Source organism: Eurosta solidaginis, chromosome 3 (genome assembly GCF_040869045.1).
Source record: "Eurosta solidaginis isolate ZX-2024a chromosome 3, ASM4086904v1, whole genome shotgun sequence".
In the NCBI taxonomy this organism is placed as follows: domain Eukaryota; kingdom Metazoa; phylum Arthropoda; class Insecta; order Diptera; family Tephritidae; genus Eurosta; species Eurosta solidaginis.
The window spans coordinates 17,440,993-17,458,174 of record NC_090321.1 but is presented as its reverse complement, the minus strand read 5'-3'; the positions used below and the strand labels follow the sequence as shown (position 1 = coordinate 17,458,174).

Sequence of the window (17,182 nt, the reverse complement as noted above, 5' to 3'; positions counted from 1 at the left end):
ACTTTTCTACATAACACATGGCACCGCCCTTTAAAAAAAAATATCTCCCCATTTCCTCTTACAATAAAACTTGATAAATGAAATATCATTGATTCAAAACTATTTTTTGCTAAGTTATAGGTTATTATTCTAGTCTACGACCCTTTCAATCCTTTTAAACTTGTTTTATATCTAAGTTGCAGTGGTCTTTAACCGTTTCCGTCCATTTTTCCTATAAATATTTTCTGCTATAAGGAAAATATGTGTACCCAATTTTGTTACGATGTGTAAATTTTTCTTCGCGTTATGGCTCCCGAAACATTGAAAATTTCTTAGACAAAAAAGGGACGGTGCCACACCCCGTTTTTTCAAATTTAAGTGATTTCCAATTTTATGTTATAATTCAATTTAGAAAGTAAAATTCTATTGATACAAAGCTCTTTTTGGTATATAGCTTATAGCTTATTATTTTCGTCACGACCCTTTTAAAAATCTTTTATATAAAGGTGGGCGTGGTTTTTTACCGATCTGGTCCATTATTTCTAGAAATATTTCTTGCTATAGGGAAAATTTGTGTACCCAATATTAGTAAGATCCGTTAATTTTTCTTCGAGTTATGGTTTCCGAAACATAGAAAATTGCTTAGTCATAAAAGGGGCGGTGCCACGCCCATTTTTTTTATTTGAAGTTCTTCGTATTTATTGTTATAAATCCACTTGGGAAATGAAATACCATTGTTATAAAGCTCTTTTTTGTAAAGATATAGCTTATTTTACTCGTCCACGACCCTTTTAAACATCTTTTATATAAAAGTGGGCGTGGTCCTTAACCGATTTCGTTAATTTTTCTTCAAAGCATTCTTTATAGTACAGGCAACCTCTCTGCCGAATTTTGTTACGATAGGTTTAACGATTTTTGATTTATGATAATAATATTTGTAAAATTGATTTTATCACAAGTAGGCGGACCCACGCCCATTTAAAAAAAATTTTTTTTTTCAAATTTTTAACAAGAGTCTCAATATCAGTCCACATGCCCAATTTCAGCATTCTAGGTATGTTATTTACTAATAGTCAGGTTTTTTGTGTTTTCCAAAATGTTATGTATATAAAAAGTGAGCGTGGTTATCATCCGATTTCGCTCATTTTCAATACCAATCTATTCATTCATCTATTCATCCATATAAGCTCGTGTACCAAATTTGGTGACTATCTCAATAGTTACTCAAGTTATCGTCTTAACGGACAGACGGACGGACGGACATGGCTCAATCAAATTTTTTCGACGCTGATGATTTTGATATATGAAAGTCTATATCTATCTCGATTCTTTTATACCTGTACAACCAACCGTTATCCAATCAAAGTTAATATACTCTGTGTGCAAAGCACGTTGAGTATAAAAATTGCTGTGCTCATCTCAGCTTAAGCGGCCGAAGTGGCGGGGTCATTAATGGACAGCAAAAAGCCCTGGACCATGGTGGCTGTCCTGTGGAACGCCAGCATTAATATCAATAGATTATAGAACAACGACTTTTAGAAAGGCAACTGGCAAACTATATGCACGCCGCTTCCATATTCTCCCTTAAGATTATCGAGTACAACAACAACGTTCACATTCATGTTTCCATCACATAACAACAGAGACGGAATTACTAACGCTTGCGCTATATTACACTCAGATCAACAGGGACACAGGAAAAGTTGCAGGCAGTTAAGTGAATTCAAATAAACAGCTCGAAAATATAAAGAAATAACTCAAACGAGAAAGTCGCTCATGGTAATTGTAATACACTTCAAGCGTAATAAGGACAGTAGAGAGATTAATAGAGCAAAATTATAGTGGAAGCAGTTAAAAGAGGAGGTTAAATATTTTAAATTTTTACGATTATGAACAAAGGGGCGTACAACTTAAACATAATTTTTGCAGAAGTAAATATTGAAAAAAGTAGCCACAGTTTACAATAACAACTGCACAATTGGCCTGAGTGAAAGAAACGCTTAACAACTCAGACAAAAGGCCAAGTCAACAGGCTGAATAGCAACCTGTTGCCGACTTTAATATAGAAAAAAAATAAAGCAAACAAAGACCCAGCAAAGCATGTCCCATGATAGGACTTAAAGCAACAACAAAAATGTGCGCAAATCAAAGCAGCACATCAACATTTTGCTAAAATACTCGCATTTTACGAGCAAATCGCACAGCACGCCATATTTTTTTCAAAGTCAGCCTCCCACACATTCCCGCACTTGGGAATGCTGAACTTTATTTTATCTTTTCATGGCTCACAAGTGGTAAATAAAAAGGAATTTTATTACGAAAACAAAATCATACACACATCCATAAATACTTGCTTACATATACACATACGCTAAAACTAACTGAGAGAGCTTTGCTGCTGCTGCAGAAAAACAAGGAAAATCCACACCAACACTGACTGCTCTGAGTAACAACAAAGAACTGAATGAAGAAAAGTAAAAAGTTGGGGCTAGTAATGGGAAGGCAGAACGCGTGCAGTGTAGTGGGATTAGAAATGTAGGTAAAATGGGTATACACAATATGAGGAGTAAATACGAGAGGAATGAAATTTGTGAGAAAAATGTCAGAAACTTTTCACATTTTACACACAAAAACCTCAATAAACACAACCTAAACACAAACATGCGCTCAAAGAAATATACCAGTGTTTGTGTGAATGGCATTCACTTTTACTTAAAGTCAACTTGATATAAACTTACGTACATACATATGTAAGTACATTAGATGGTATGAGAAAAAGTAGTCCAGTCCCCACCGCCAGCAGCACTTTTGAGAGGCGATTTCGAAAAAAAGAATGTATAATCATTACGAGAAACTCTTTCATGTTTGTATGTCCATTTTTATCACGAAAATGGCTCTACGGATTGAATGAAATTTGGACGAGTTGCTTGAGGTTGCTTCTAAAAGGTTGCCACTTACAGCAGCAAATGCCAATTTTTTATCAAATTTCTTCAAATAAAATCTTTTTATTCCTATTTGTGATATTTATTGACATTTAAGGAAAAACTTCTATGAATTTCATAATTAAAATAATGCAAATTAATTTTAAAACCCCTTTTCGAAAAAGTTCGAAAATTCGAGGAAATTTTGTGAAATTTCTAAACTTTTATTTAAACTTTTCTGAATTGTTTTGAGTATGTAGTTTTTTAGCCCAATCAACTTTATTCTCACAATTTTCAAGTTTTAAATCTCTCAAAATTCGCATTGATTTTTGACAATTTTTTTTTTTCAAAAGGTTAGGCTTTTTTTATATGCAGGAAAATCTAAACAAGCTTGAGAAAAATATGATGAAAATACAACGCGAATTTTGAAAAACCTGTAACTGCTTTAAAAAAAAAGAAATCTAAATAAAAAGTTCGAAACTTTCCTAAAACTTCCTTACACATTAGAAAACTTTCGAAAACTTTTTTAAATTGATTTGCATAATTTCAGTTAATTTCTTCAAATAAAATCTTTTTATTCCTATTTGTGATATTTATTGACATTTAAGGAAAAACTTCTATGAATTTCATAATTAAAATAATGCAAATTAATTTTAAAACCCCTTTTCGAAAAAGTTCGAAAATTCGAGGAAATTTTGTGAAATTTCTAAACTTTTATTTAAACTTTTCTGAATTGTTTTAAGTATGTAGTTTTGTAGCCCAATCAACTTTATTCTCACAACTTTCAAGTTTTAAATCTCTCAAAATTCGCATTGATTTTTGACAATTTTTTTTTTTCAAAAGGTTAGGCTTTTTTTATATGCAGGAAAATCTAAACAAGCTTGAGAAAAATATGATGAAAATACAACGCGAATTTTGAAAGACCTGTAACTGCTTTAAAAAAAAAGAAATCTAAATAAAAAGTTCGAAACTTTCCTAAAACTTCCTTACACATTAGAAAACTTTCGAAAACTTTTTTAAATTGATTTGCATAACTTCAGTTACAAAGTTCTTAGACAATTTTTTCGAGCTCTAGGCCATGTATATGTAAATTGAAACACCAAAAATGCTTATTTTACATATATATTTTATATTTGTCAAAATTTATTTTTATCAATTGATTTTTATCGATATTTCGATTTCAAACTGAAATCATCTCCAGGACTGAAAGGCATGTAAAAATAAAAACATATTAACACATAAAACATAACAACATTCCATAATTTTTAACTTACACGCTTGAGTGCACCTGATCGACTAATTTAACAAATCTTAAAATAAACAAGTACAAGGGAAAACGATAAACAAAAAAGTAAACATTTAAGAACCGTAATAATAAACAAATTTTTACATAAACAACAATACGTTAAATAATAAGCAGCAAGTGGCGCTCAGCACATTAGCGTTGGGACAGCATAATTGGAACGACACTCACGAGGAATTGTAGTTGTTGTAATCAATCGACGTTAGGCCTCCGCGCAGCCTTCTACATCTGCCTTAAAATTTATTCTTTGATCTCTTGGTGTATTGATAACATGAAGCTTTTCTAATGTGTATCTTTTGTTGTACTGCCTCTCTTCTTGAATTACTGCTACGTTGTTTAAATCTGGAGAGTGCCCGGTTACTCTGCAATGTTGTGTCAAAACTGTTTTATTATCATTAGCGTGGTCTCGATTTTTATACTCAGTTGAGCAGAGCTCACAGAGTATATTAACTTTGATTGGATAACGGTTGGTTGTACAGGTATAAAGGAATCGAGATAGATATAGACTTCCATATATCAAAATCATCAGAATCGAAAAAAAATTTGATTGCCATGTCCGTCCGTCCGTCCGTCCATCTGTCCGTTAACACGATAACTTGAGTAAATTTTGAGGTATCTTACTGAAATTTGGTATGCAGGTTCCTGAGCACTCATCTCTGAGCGCTATTTAAAATGAACAATATCGGACTATAACCACGCCCACTTTTTCGATATCGAAAATTTCGAAAAACCGGAAAAGTGCTATAATTCATTACCAAAGACGGATAAAGCGATGAAACTTGGTAGGTGAGTTGAATAGAAAATTAGTAAAATTTTGGACAATGGGCGTGGCACCGCCCACTTTTAAAAGAAGGTAATTTAAAAGTTTTGCAACCTGTAATTTGGCAGTCGTTGAAGATATCATGATGAAATTTTGCAGGAACGTTACTCCTATTACTATATGTATGCTTAATAAAAATTAGCAAAATCGGAAAACGACCACGCCCACTTTTAAAAAAATTTTTTTTAAGTCAAATTTTAACAAAAAATTAATATCTTTACAGTATATAAGTAAATTATGTCAACATTCAACTCCAGTAATGTATGCTGCAACAAAGTGCAAAAATAAAAGAAAATTTCAAATGAGCCTGGCTCCGCCCTTTTTCATTTAATTTGTCTAGGATACCTTTAATGCCATAAGTCGAACAAAAATTTACCAATCCTTGTGAAATTTGGTAGGGGCTTAGATTCTAGGACGTATGCTTAATAAAAATTAGCAAAATCGGAGAACGACCACGCCCACTTTTAAAAAAAATTTTTTTTAAGTCAAATTTTAACAAAAAATTTAATATCTTTACAGTATATAAGTAAATTATGTCAACATTCAACTCCAGTAATGTATGGTGCAACAAAATGCAAAAATAAAAGAAAATTTCAAAATGGGCCTGGCTCCGCCCTTTTTCATTTAATTTGTCTAGAGTACTTTTAATGCCATAAGTCGAACAAAAATTTACCAATCCTTGTGAAATTTGGTAGGGGCTTAGATTCTAGGACAGTAACTTATTTCTGTGAAAAAGGGCGAAATCGGTTGAAGCCACGCCCAGTTTTTATACACGGTCGACCGTCTGCCCTTCCGCTGGGCCGTTAACACGATAACTTGAGCAAAAATCAATATATCTTTACTAAACTCAGTTCACGTACTTATCTGAACTCACTTTGTATTGGTATAAAAAATGGCCGAAATCAGACTATGACCACGACCACTTTTTCGATATCGAAAATTACCAAAAACGAAAAAAAATGCTATAATTCTATATCAAATACGAAAAAAGGGATGAAACATGGTATTTGGATTGGTTTTTTTGACGCAAAATATAACTTTAGAAAAAAACTTTGTAAAATGGGTGTGACACCTACCTTATTAAGTAGAATGAAATGAAAAAGTTCTGCAGGGCGAAATAAAAAACCCTTGAAATTTTGGCAGGAATACTGTTCGTGGTATTATATATATAAATAAATTATCGGTATCCAACAGATGATGTTCTGGGTCACCCTGGTCCACATTTTGGTCGATATCTGGAAAACGCCTTCACATATACAACTACCTCCACTCCCTTTTAAAATACTCTTTAATACCTTTCATTTGATACACATGTCATACAAACACATTCCAGGATTACCCCCGGTTCATTTTCCTACATGGTTATTTTCCCTTATGTTGTCACCATAACTGTCAACTGAGTATGTAATGTTCGGTTACACCCGAACTTAACCTTCCTTACTTGTTGATATTAGATTTATGCGCGGAAATCCCTGTCTTTAATTTTGATTTTGTAGTCCCGACATTTACTTTATTGCATAAGTGGGACCCGTCGCCGTTACATGAAATTTGGTATATTAAGTCAGATTTCTCGTATTTTTCGATTTTGTCCTTTGTGTTGCTAAAAATTTGTTGTACGGTATTGTTGTAAGTGAAGGCCATTTGGAATTTTTCGTGGTCATACATATTGGAATATTTTAGCCTGTTGGACAATACAGGGACATATACGGACGTTTTATATATTTTATTTCTATTATTATTTATTCGATTGGTACTTGATTTTTCAAAATAATCGCGGATATAACCTTTTATAAGATATATCGGAAAGTCGTTGTTTTTAAGCATTTTTACAATAATCTCTATATTTTTATTATGGTATATTTCATCACTGATGGTCAGCACTCTTCGAATACAATTTTTTGCTGTGTTTACTATAGTTGGTTTGCTGTGTTTCGAGTGGAAATTAACCAATCTGCCTGACGATGTAGGCTTTTTATACCAGTCAAATTATAGTTTTTTGTATTTTCTTATCACCAAAGTGTCTAAAAATGGTAACTGGTCATCCTTTTCGATTTCATGGGTAAACTTTATTGATTTATTATAACTGTTTAAGTTCGTCAGCATATCCTCTACAGCATCAATTTTTACGATAGCGAATAAATCGTCGACGTATTTAGATAAAAAGCGGGGTTTATTACACTCAGAGAAAAAATCGTTCTAAAACGAACGAAACAAGTTCAAAATTAAGAACATTCGTTGACAAAAGTCTGTTAAGTACGTTTTTTCTTAACTAGTGACCGATGGGCTTGTTTTAAGAACAGTGTTTCCAAGCACACCGTTCGTATTTTATGACCACTTTGGTATTGATGTGTGAACCTTCTGTGCTCATTTCAAGCACTACTTCGGCTTGATTTAAGATTTTGCGTTCTCACACTTCGAGAACAATTTGTGGTCGATTTAGCATTTTTCGTCGTCAGTTCAAGAACGGTTTGTGCTTGATCTTTGGGGGGAGTGGGGAAGCTAATTTTTTTAAGTAGGTACCCATCATTTATTTTTTTTATTAATAAATAATTTATTTTTCATTAATAAAAAATATTAATTTATTTAATAATTTGGGAACAATTTAAACAACGTGACATCAGGACGGACAAGGCGACAGCTGTTTCGATTATACCTTGTAAATCTCTTCAAAGCCTTTTCTCCCGGGAGTGGAAAAGGCTTTGAAGAGATTTACAAGGTATAATCGAAACAGCTGTCGCCTTGTCCGTCCTGATGTCACGTTGTTTAAATTGTTCCCAAATTATTAAATAAATTATAAAATTAAAAAAATTGCTTCAAATAAATGTTTTCATACATTTAAAAAAAAAAAAAAACAAAAAAAAAAAAAAAAACAAAAAAAGCAATATGGGCAATCCCCGATTATTAAAATCAAAAAATATTAATAACAAAACCAATTATTATTGAAATTCCAAAAATGTTTGAAAAAACGCATAATATGCTTTATTTCATATATTTCTCCTATCGAGAAATTTTTCTTATTTGATTATGCAATCTGAATATATATTTAAAACATTTCATAAGAAGTTTGAGAATTAGCTGTGCATATGTGAATGGAGCTGAACGAAAAATAAGAGTTAAAAAAATAGAATATAAAAAAATTGTTTTAAAAAACCTCAGAGTTTGACGGCGATCGAACTCGCGTTACACGATCGCAACCCCAACATCATAGCCGCTGGGTCACTACCACTGCTTGACAACTGGTGCTAAATGTTGTATTTAACATTGCAGTGCACACGAATTATACCGTTTCTTTTTTCTTGAACTTAATTTAAGAACATTGTTCTTAATTTAAGAACATTGTTCTCATTAAGAGAACATTTGTTCATATTTTAAGACCAGCCGTTCTCTTTTCAAGAAAATGGTTGTCAGTTCAAGAACAAGGTTGTTGTTTTGAGAACAGGTCGTTCGTTTTTCAAGAACAGAAAAGTAAGAACATGAAAAGCTTGAATTGAGTCCGGTAGTGCTGGATTTTAGAACGGAGTTTTTCTCTGAGTGTAGGAGAGTCTTCCTCGAATTTACTCAGCAATTCTTCCATTACTAAGTCTGCAATGACAGGTGATGCTGGTGACCCCATTGGCACTCCCGATCGCTGTTCATATATTTTATTATTTTATTTGAAATATCGGTTTTCTTTAATGCAAAATCTCACAATTTCCAAAAAGAATTCTTTACTAATATTGGTATGGGCTTTTAATTGGTTCCATTTAGATGCTATAATATCCAAAGCATGGTCGACTGGAATGCTGGGAAACAAGGAAACCACATCGAACGAAATCAGACATTCATCGTCGTCTATATAAGTATCTTTTACCTTGTTTTTGAATTCCGCCGAATCTCTGACATTGTACTTCGATATTTTGGTTAGGTTTTTGAGGACATTAACAACATATTGGCATAACTAATAAGACGGGGAGTTGACAGACGAACATATAGGACGCAGGGGTACGCCTTCCTTATGAATCTTGGGAAGACCACTCTTTGAATATTAAGCGATCGTTTTTGAACGTCTTTAAGTCTCTCGAATTTGTTGGGTTGTGTGTTCTTTACTTTGGTTTCTAAAATATGTGTTAAGGTTTTCTCACTTTCGAAAAATGCGGTCGCGTCTTCCGTATCAAGTTTTTGTTGTAATTTATTTCTTATGCTATTTACCTCATTTTCTTTCAGCTTCCGTAGTTCATGCTTCACTCTGATAATAATATTCAAAAGTTTGCTTTGTACTATTTTTCTTGTACAATTTTTTCTTAAAATATCGAAAATAAGTTAAAGGAGCAATCAATTGAAGAAATTTAAAAAACTGCTGTACATATATGCATTCTTATTTACTTCAATGAGATATGCTTTTACAAATATCAAGCAAAAAAAATTTTTGAGTGGTATTCTAATAAAAAAATTTTTAAGCGGAGTTCCCACCTAGGTTACCTCCTTTCCTAATTATATTTATCGCTCTCTAAACTCGCTGCTATTTCTAAAACAATTGAACAACACGCTACATTATAAGCTTTCTTACTTACATATTGCATCTTTATATGTTTTTGCAAAGTTGCCACACATTCAAATTTGCTGAGCTTTAAGACTGATGTCCTTACTCAGAATGGGTTTTCAAGTTTGCCACATATTTAACTTTATTTATTTAAATTGCTTATCAAAAAATTAGTAGCACACGTTAGGCACTTAAGTTGTATTTTTATAGAAATATTACTATGCAATGTTGCCAATTAGAGTTGCCACTTCCACCCCATTCTATTTATTTCTTTGTTTGTGTGTCAGCTTGAACTGTGAGTGGAAATTTGTATAAATGTATGCAATTTTATATGCTCCGTTACACAGGTTTTTCCACTTCTGATGTTTTGACAAAGTTGCCACCTGCTATGAATTAAAAAGAGAAAATTGGGAATCCGAAAGTTCATACTATGTTCTATGAGATGAGGAAATAAGTAAACAATCGTATTCCACATTTTCCCAATTGAATTTGAGAAGAGGCCAACTGTATTTGAGAAATGGCAAAACGTATTTGAGAAAAGGGCAATTGCATTTTAGAAATGGACAAACGTATTTGAGAAAAAGGCAAGCGAATTTCAGACAAGGGCAAATGTATTTGAGAAAAGGGAAAATTAGTTGAGAAATGGGCAAATTTGTTTGAGAAATAAGCCACTGAATTTCAGAAAACGGCAAATGCATTTGAATGGGAAAATGTTTTTGAGAAGTTGACAAATGTATTTCAGAAATGGGCAAATGCATTAGAGAAAAAAGAAAATTTATTTGAGAAGTGGGCAAAATTATTTAAGAAATGCGAAAATGTATTTCAGAAAAATATTTTATTAATATCTTTGGTCTGTTCTGAAATACATTTGCCAATTTCTCAAACACGTTTGCCCTTTTCTCAAATACAGTTGGAGATGGTGTAGAATGGCCAGGAAAAATTTAAAAACTCCCATACGTTGGGGAAAGCTATAATATTTTGCATTTATGGTACTGTCTAATGTACATTTCGAGTTACTTCAAATATTACAGTTACTTCAAAAGCAGCTTAGTACTCGTACTAGCATCACACACCTTAGGTATATACCTTCTTTTGTAGGTACATGTGTTTGTGCTTATATTTTTATTTAGTAGGTTGTTAACAGCAGTGAGTAAGTGAATGAGTGGCGCTTTTCAAAGTGTCTGGCAAGTGTCTACAGTTTTCTTCTTTGTAGGTGATTCCACCCTTACCACAAACGCCATGATGACGTTTACCGCAGTCGCTGCTGTTACCAACCTAGTCTGGCCTAACATTTGTGCACACTTGACTTGTTTTGGGCTTTCCTGGGACCTGTATGTACAAACATATATACATGTAACATACGTGTGTGTATGTATGTATATACATTTTTTTTTTTGTGGGTATAGCAAGAAAATCGTTTCTTTTGTATTTTTGACTTTTATTGTCACTACTCAAAGGTAAAATCGTGCACGGCTGGTGTGTGCCACATTTTACAGAGTACATTTTTGTTTATTTTCAGAAAGTAAATAAATGAGTAAGGAAAATAAGTTCGGTTGGAAATATGTATGCAAGATTTCATTTAAACAAAGATTTCATTTAAACAAAGAGCTAATCTGTAAGGTGAGTTTTTTCCGACTATCCGCTTAGTTGAAACAAGTTAAAGATTATAGCTATGCAACTCCGCTAGTCCATGCATTGGATGGAAGATATTGGTCCTGATGCAGAAATGGGCATACTTTCTCTAGTTTGTTTCCTTTTTGATTTTCTGGGTCAGAACTTTGCATGAGCGAACTGGTGTAGACTTGAGATCTCGGTGACCGAACTGACTTAGCAAAAAAATAAAATGGGCGCTAACTTTGGTAAACTACTAATATGATACAGTCCTTATGCACAGCTTTGTTTATATCGAATACTAAAGATGTTCAGCTATGGTTAGCCCATTTAAATGAGCTTTCTCTCTAATTTTGTTTTCGTTTACATAGTCCTTTGAAACAAGAGAATTTGATTAACAGATATGATCAGTATTCAAGTAGGGAGCCTTATTCCATGTCTTGTGGCATACTGTGCCTCAACCAGTGTCTGCGCAGTGCTTCCGAAAGGCAGACCTAAGTACAGAAGGTTCCTAATGACTCCAAGAGGAAGGTGATGGCATGGAGTAATAAGAAAAGCTTTCAGGGGCAGTGCTTTGGTTGATTTTCAATAAGTGCTCGGTGTCGTTCTTTTTGTTGGCGACCTTACTGGCGACACGTAGCTTGAAATAAATATTGCAACGGTATTCGTAATTACCACCAGCATTATAAATTATATAGCAGAAATCGAATCATTAAGACTCTCGGTGACAGCACTTGGTTAAAAACAAATGGAGTTTATTAGCCGGGTAATAGGTCTTACGAAAGCAATCCTTAGTTGGTAACTCAAAAAGAAAGTTTCTTGAAGTGAGGAGGTACAGATATATTTGTTTTTTTCTCTAAAGCTTATAACTGCTTTATTATCCGACGGTGTGGAATAAGGTTTAGCTTAGTACAACCCTCAAAAATTGCTTTGGACCATTCTATAATTGCTCGACTATCATACGGAGAATAGCAGAGATAATCTCATCTGGACCCGGCGATTATAACATTATAAAGGCTATTTCGATTTTGGTATTTGTCTGTTTGGCAGTGTTCTTTCCGTATTTGGGGTGGATGTATCTTTTTCCAGCTCTTCCGCATCATCTCCTGATGGGAAATCTGTGTCAATATGTACCTCTCTGTCAATTCCTGGGTTTGAGTTTCCTCAACCCCGCTGTTTAGTTTGAGTATTCAATGTCAGGACTTTCATTTTTCTATAAGACTACCTTCACCGTTTTAATTTAACGTTTCGGCTACCTAAACTTTTGCTTTTCTTCTTACCTACCTTCTAAGCAGACTCCTGCCCAGCTTTAATTTTCTAAATCCCTCTCACCTTCTTTCTAAAAAGCATACGCCCCTTACCGTTTCCTAAAAGACAAACTCCATTCTACGCAGTCAAAATGTCATTTCGTAGGATGGTTTGGACTGCCTCAGTTCCTCTACGGTGTCAGATTTCATTCAATGTTATTGTCCTCTTTGGTCAAGTCGTGTTCGAAGCGATTTTTTTAACTTTATCGTGATAAAAAAAAAGAGTTGCCAGCCTCACTTATATCCATTTCGCACCATCTCTCCCAATCATATTCGCTCTTTGCTATACCTGGGGTTCCAGCAGAGAGAAGTTTTAAGATGTTTAAATGATAAAAACTAAGTTTAACGTTTTCGCAAAGACCTTAGGACTTATCACATTGAAGTCTTTGGTCAAGTCGTGTTCGAGGCGATTTTTTAAAGTAATAAGAAAATTCACGGCAAATCGCAAATTGCAGCTACGTGATGCAATGTCCTCTTCCCTCATAATCTCAAGAAATTTTGAGGTATCCATTGTGGAGAGAACTCTTTGGAAAACAAGGAGTCTATATTATCCTGACTCAGTAGAAAATCAGGATGATGTAGATAATGGTTCCGGAGAGGCTTATTCCCGAGTATCGTCGAGGCAGCCTTGCACTCCTGCACAACTACTTCTAAGCTAGTGAATAAGTGTCTATATGAGGTTCTAAACGATCTGGAGGCAAAAAACAAGGTTATTTTAGAATGAGTTCCCGAAGATAATGAACTGGCAAACTATCTAGCCAAGCAGGGTGCTCTAGCGGCATCCTACGGTCTAGTGCCCTTTTGTGGAGTTGCACAATAAGGAAACGATAAGTAACGGAAAAAACAGTATAGACAACGTTAGATTGAATGGCCAGGTCAAAGACAGGCCGAATTATTTATGCTCCCAGCAACGAGAGTATCATCCAAGGTCATGATTGTAAGCAGAGAGGACCTGCGAACTCTCACTGGGTACTATACGGAACACTAGTTCGGAATATCAACAAAGTAAGAGTAAATCTATAGGATACATATATCTTTCGCTTTTGTGAGCTGGATGATGAAACGCCAGTTCACATTCTCTGCAAATACGTCGGTCTGGAAAGCCGAAGATTTTCCCATCTAATTGGTGTGACTCTTAATCCCTTCGTGATTAAAAGGAGGTACTTAAATGTATACAACAATACAGTGAAAATCCAAAACCGTTCAAAGTCACATGCACCACATTCAACAAAATAGCAACAAGTTGTGCACAACAACAAAGTGTTTATCAAATTTTCGACTGCTTTTAAGTTTTTATGGCAGCTGTTTGCTTTTTATTTCATTTTAACTTGCGATAATAATGACGATGAAGGCGTTGATGGCCCAAATGATGTTGTTTGGCATTTTTCTTATATTATTGTTTTTTTTTTTTTTGGTAGTAGCAGCGGCAACAGCTGCCAACAGTTGTCCAAAAACAAGACAAAATGAATGATTCGTTGATAAACTGAAAACTACATCCGCTCTATAAAGAGCAAAAAAAAAAAAGAAGAAATGCGAGTAAAGGCAGCAAAGAAAGGAAGCAACGTAGGACGAACGAAGAAACTTCGTTGTAGTAACAAAATGTGGCCAACCAACGGATGGAAAAAACTTCCAAGTGTCAAGTTGAACAGTTGAGCCGACAAGTACCTAGTGATTATTATTATGATTTTTGTTGCTGTTGTTGTTCTCATTGTTGTCGCTGCTTTTGCTACTGCGGTTGATGCCATTAAAAGCGTGAATATCGACGTTTTGTTGTTACTGCGTGGTGCTTCGGCGTGAAGCTTTGCACGTTTTACGTTTTTATGCCCGCGTGACGGATATTCCGGTATTTTTTTTCACTCTTTGTATATGTACTTTTTGTTTGTTCTCACTTTTCAGCGTTGCACTTTACGTTTGTTTCTTCTTATTGCTGTGCTGCTGTTACATTGCTGCTGCTTACAGCGTTGCGCATTATGAGCCGCATTTAACGACGATAAACTGGCGCAAGTAACGAAATGGGAGTGAGTGAGTTTGACCAAAGTGTGCAAAAACAACAACTACAATAGCAGCAACAACAACATTTCCGACAACAGCTATGCAGATAGCGTCTGTAGCTACTGCTAAATGTTTTACGCTTTATTGCTTTTGCCTTTACTTCTATACCAACTTTATTGTGCAGTTGCGTGTTTGTTGTTGCTATTGTTGGTGCTTTTGGTATTGGTGCTGTGTTTTGTTTGTTTTTACCCGATACAAATGTCAGTGGGATTGACTTGAAAAAACATACCAACATGTTTTACCTTATACGGCTTTCATTCATAAAAATCGACGACGACGATGGCGACCAAAACATAAAGCGTGAAAAATGCACATGTGTGTATCTACTTATGTTTTCATACTTCCATTTAAGACATAGATGAGGTTGAGCTGGCCGGTTAATAAAGACCTCATCTCCTTCCTCTTTGGAAATACTAGAAGTTTCCAGAACCTAGCTTAACAGCTATCTCGAGATCTGGCCTTGACCTCGCGAGCGCAGTACACGAATCAAAGAAGCAATTGAAAAAGGTCTATTAGATAACCTCAAAACTTCACTCTGCAAAAGAGACCATAGGTACGGAAGAAAAAGATATTGTAAAATCGCTCAGATAAGTTGCAGCTTGTCGGCTAGACGAATGTGCAGATAGGATCTTATATGCGATATTAACCAGGCTGATTCTTTGCTAATGGCGCGTTTTGTGGGATCATTTTCTTTTTTTTTTTAGATTGGGCTGAACACACTTAAATTCACATCTGCAGGCATGTGCTCGTCCGACGTTATTTTGCATAAGAGCTGCTCGCCTTTTTCGAACAGCACGACAAGCCGCATTATTTTAAGTCGAGATATTGTTATTCTCACTTTGTCATAGCTGAGTGGCGCAAGCCATCCTTAGGCAAGAAGGTATGTTGTTGTTGTTGTAGTGATAAGGTTGCTCCCCGAAGGCTTTGGGGAGTGTTATGGATGTGATGGTCCTTTGCCGAATACAGTTTCGGTACCACAGCACCATAAAGGTGCTAACCCGACTATCTCTGGAACGATTTATGTGGCCACATTAAACCTGCAGGCAAACCCCTCCCTCCCCAACCCCAAGTTCCATGAGGAGCTTAGGGTCGCCAGAGCCTCATCTGTTAGTGAAACAGGATTCGCCGCGGATAGATGAGGTTGACAATTGGCTTTGGAGAAGCTATATATTGCGCTGCCAACCTGAAGGACTGCGCTACACAGCCCCTTGAATCTGGTATTTTAGTCGTCTCTTACGACAGGCATATCTACCGCGGGTATATTCTGCCCCTAACCCGCTGGGGGTCGCAAGAGGGTATCGGGTACGTTGTTGTTGTTTTAACGGTGCTTCGCCCCCATCCATAATGTGCGATCTACAAAAGGTGCGATCACTCACAAATTTGTATCATTATGCTCCAACGGGAACCCAAGAAAATTTGCTGTTTCAACAGGGTTGGAGTAAAGAGCTAAGGTTGTTAGAGGCGTTGGTTCCACATTACAATTGAAAAGATAGTTGGTGTCGTGGGGCACATCGGGTATGTCGGGGTTGATTCTGGATAACTAAGAGTTTACCCTTATACATTATCCTGATCGTAGTTAAGCTAGAGCGATGCTCGTCTCCCTGGGGAGGTTGCATTCCTCAACTGCGAGTTCAGGGTATTTGTCATTGAGAATGGTGTTCGCCGGGCAATTTTGTGGATGTCTCTAAAGGCCTTTTCATGCTCCTTTTCTTCATATGCCTGACTTCTTAAGTACCGAATTTCTTTATAGTACGGAGATGACTTCTAAAGTTCTTGAGGGGACGGGCCTCTACAATCAGAATTGAGATGCTCAGGTTTCGGTTTATTCAGCGGAAACTGTTTGTTTAGTATTTCATTTCTCTCCTTTATGGGGAATAGTCTCGGCTCAATGTATAGATGATGTTATGGAGACATAAGAAGACATCGCGTGGTGTTTTGACCAACCTCCAGTTCCTTTATGTGTGTTTCATTTAGGCTCGATGACCATATTGGGAATGCGTAGCATACAAGCGGCCGGCTAATTGCTTTTTAAGTGGTTATGAGCGCTTCTTTTCTCTTTGCCACAAGTTCTGCCGCCAAGAGACTTGAGGACTTTGTTACGGCTTTGAACTTTAGGTACAATTGCGACACATAGTATTTTTGATTGTAGGACCGTTGGTGGTGCAGAGCCATCGAGGTGGGTCGACATTTGCATTGTTCACGTTGTAAATAAGGTTGGCGAGGATATGGTTCGGGACCTGTTGCCCCTATCGTACAGTCATCGGCGCAGAACACAATGCTAACTCTTTCTGTTAGAGAAGTTAGCTTCGATATGTAGAAGTTAAACAAAAGTTTGGATTGGACACCACTCTGTGGCACCCCTTGTTTAATTCTTCAAGGTTTTGATGTTACATTCTTTAACTGCACCGATGCTTACCGACCATACAGATAATTTGTAGATGGGTTCATTATATCCTACGCTACTTAGCAATGAAAAGATGTGTGTGTTGATGTAACTTGACAACGGCACGGTCCTCCATAAAGCTAGAAAACTTAAGAAATGCTTCGGAATGATACTAGTTCCGTTACGAAACGTTATTTTCTCTCTCCAACTAATTTGTTTTCAATGACTCATACTGCACACAAGTGGATAGTTCAGTATATGTGAGCTCCTCACTAACCGGGCCGTTC

The 17,182-nt window shown here is 35.7% G+C and overlaps 1 protein-coding gene across 3 annotated transcripts in view; it reads right to left on the bottom strand.

Annotated features, from left to right (window-relative positions):
* pdm3 (pou domain motif 3) overlaps window positions 1-17,182 on the bottom strand; it is a 363,061-nt gene that overhangs the window by 303,461 nt on the left and 42,418 nt on the right. The window lies entirely within an intron of this gene.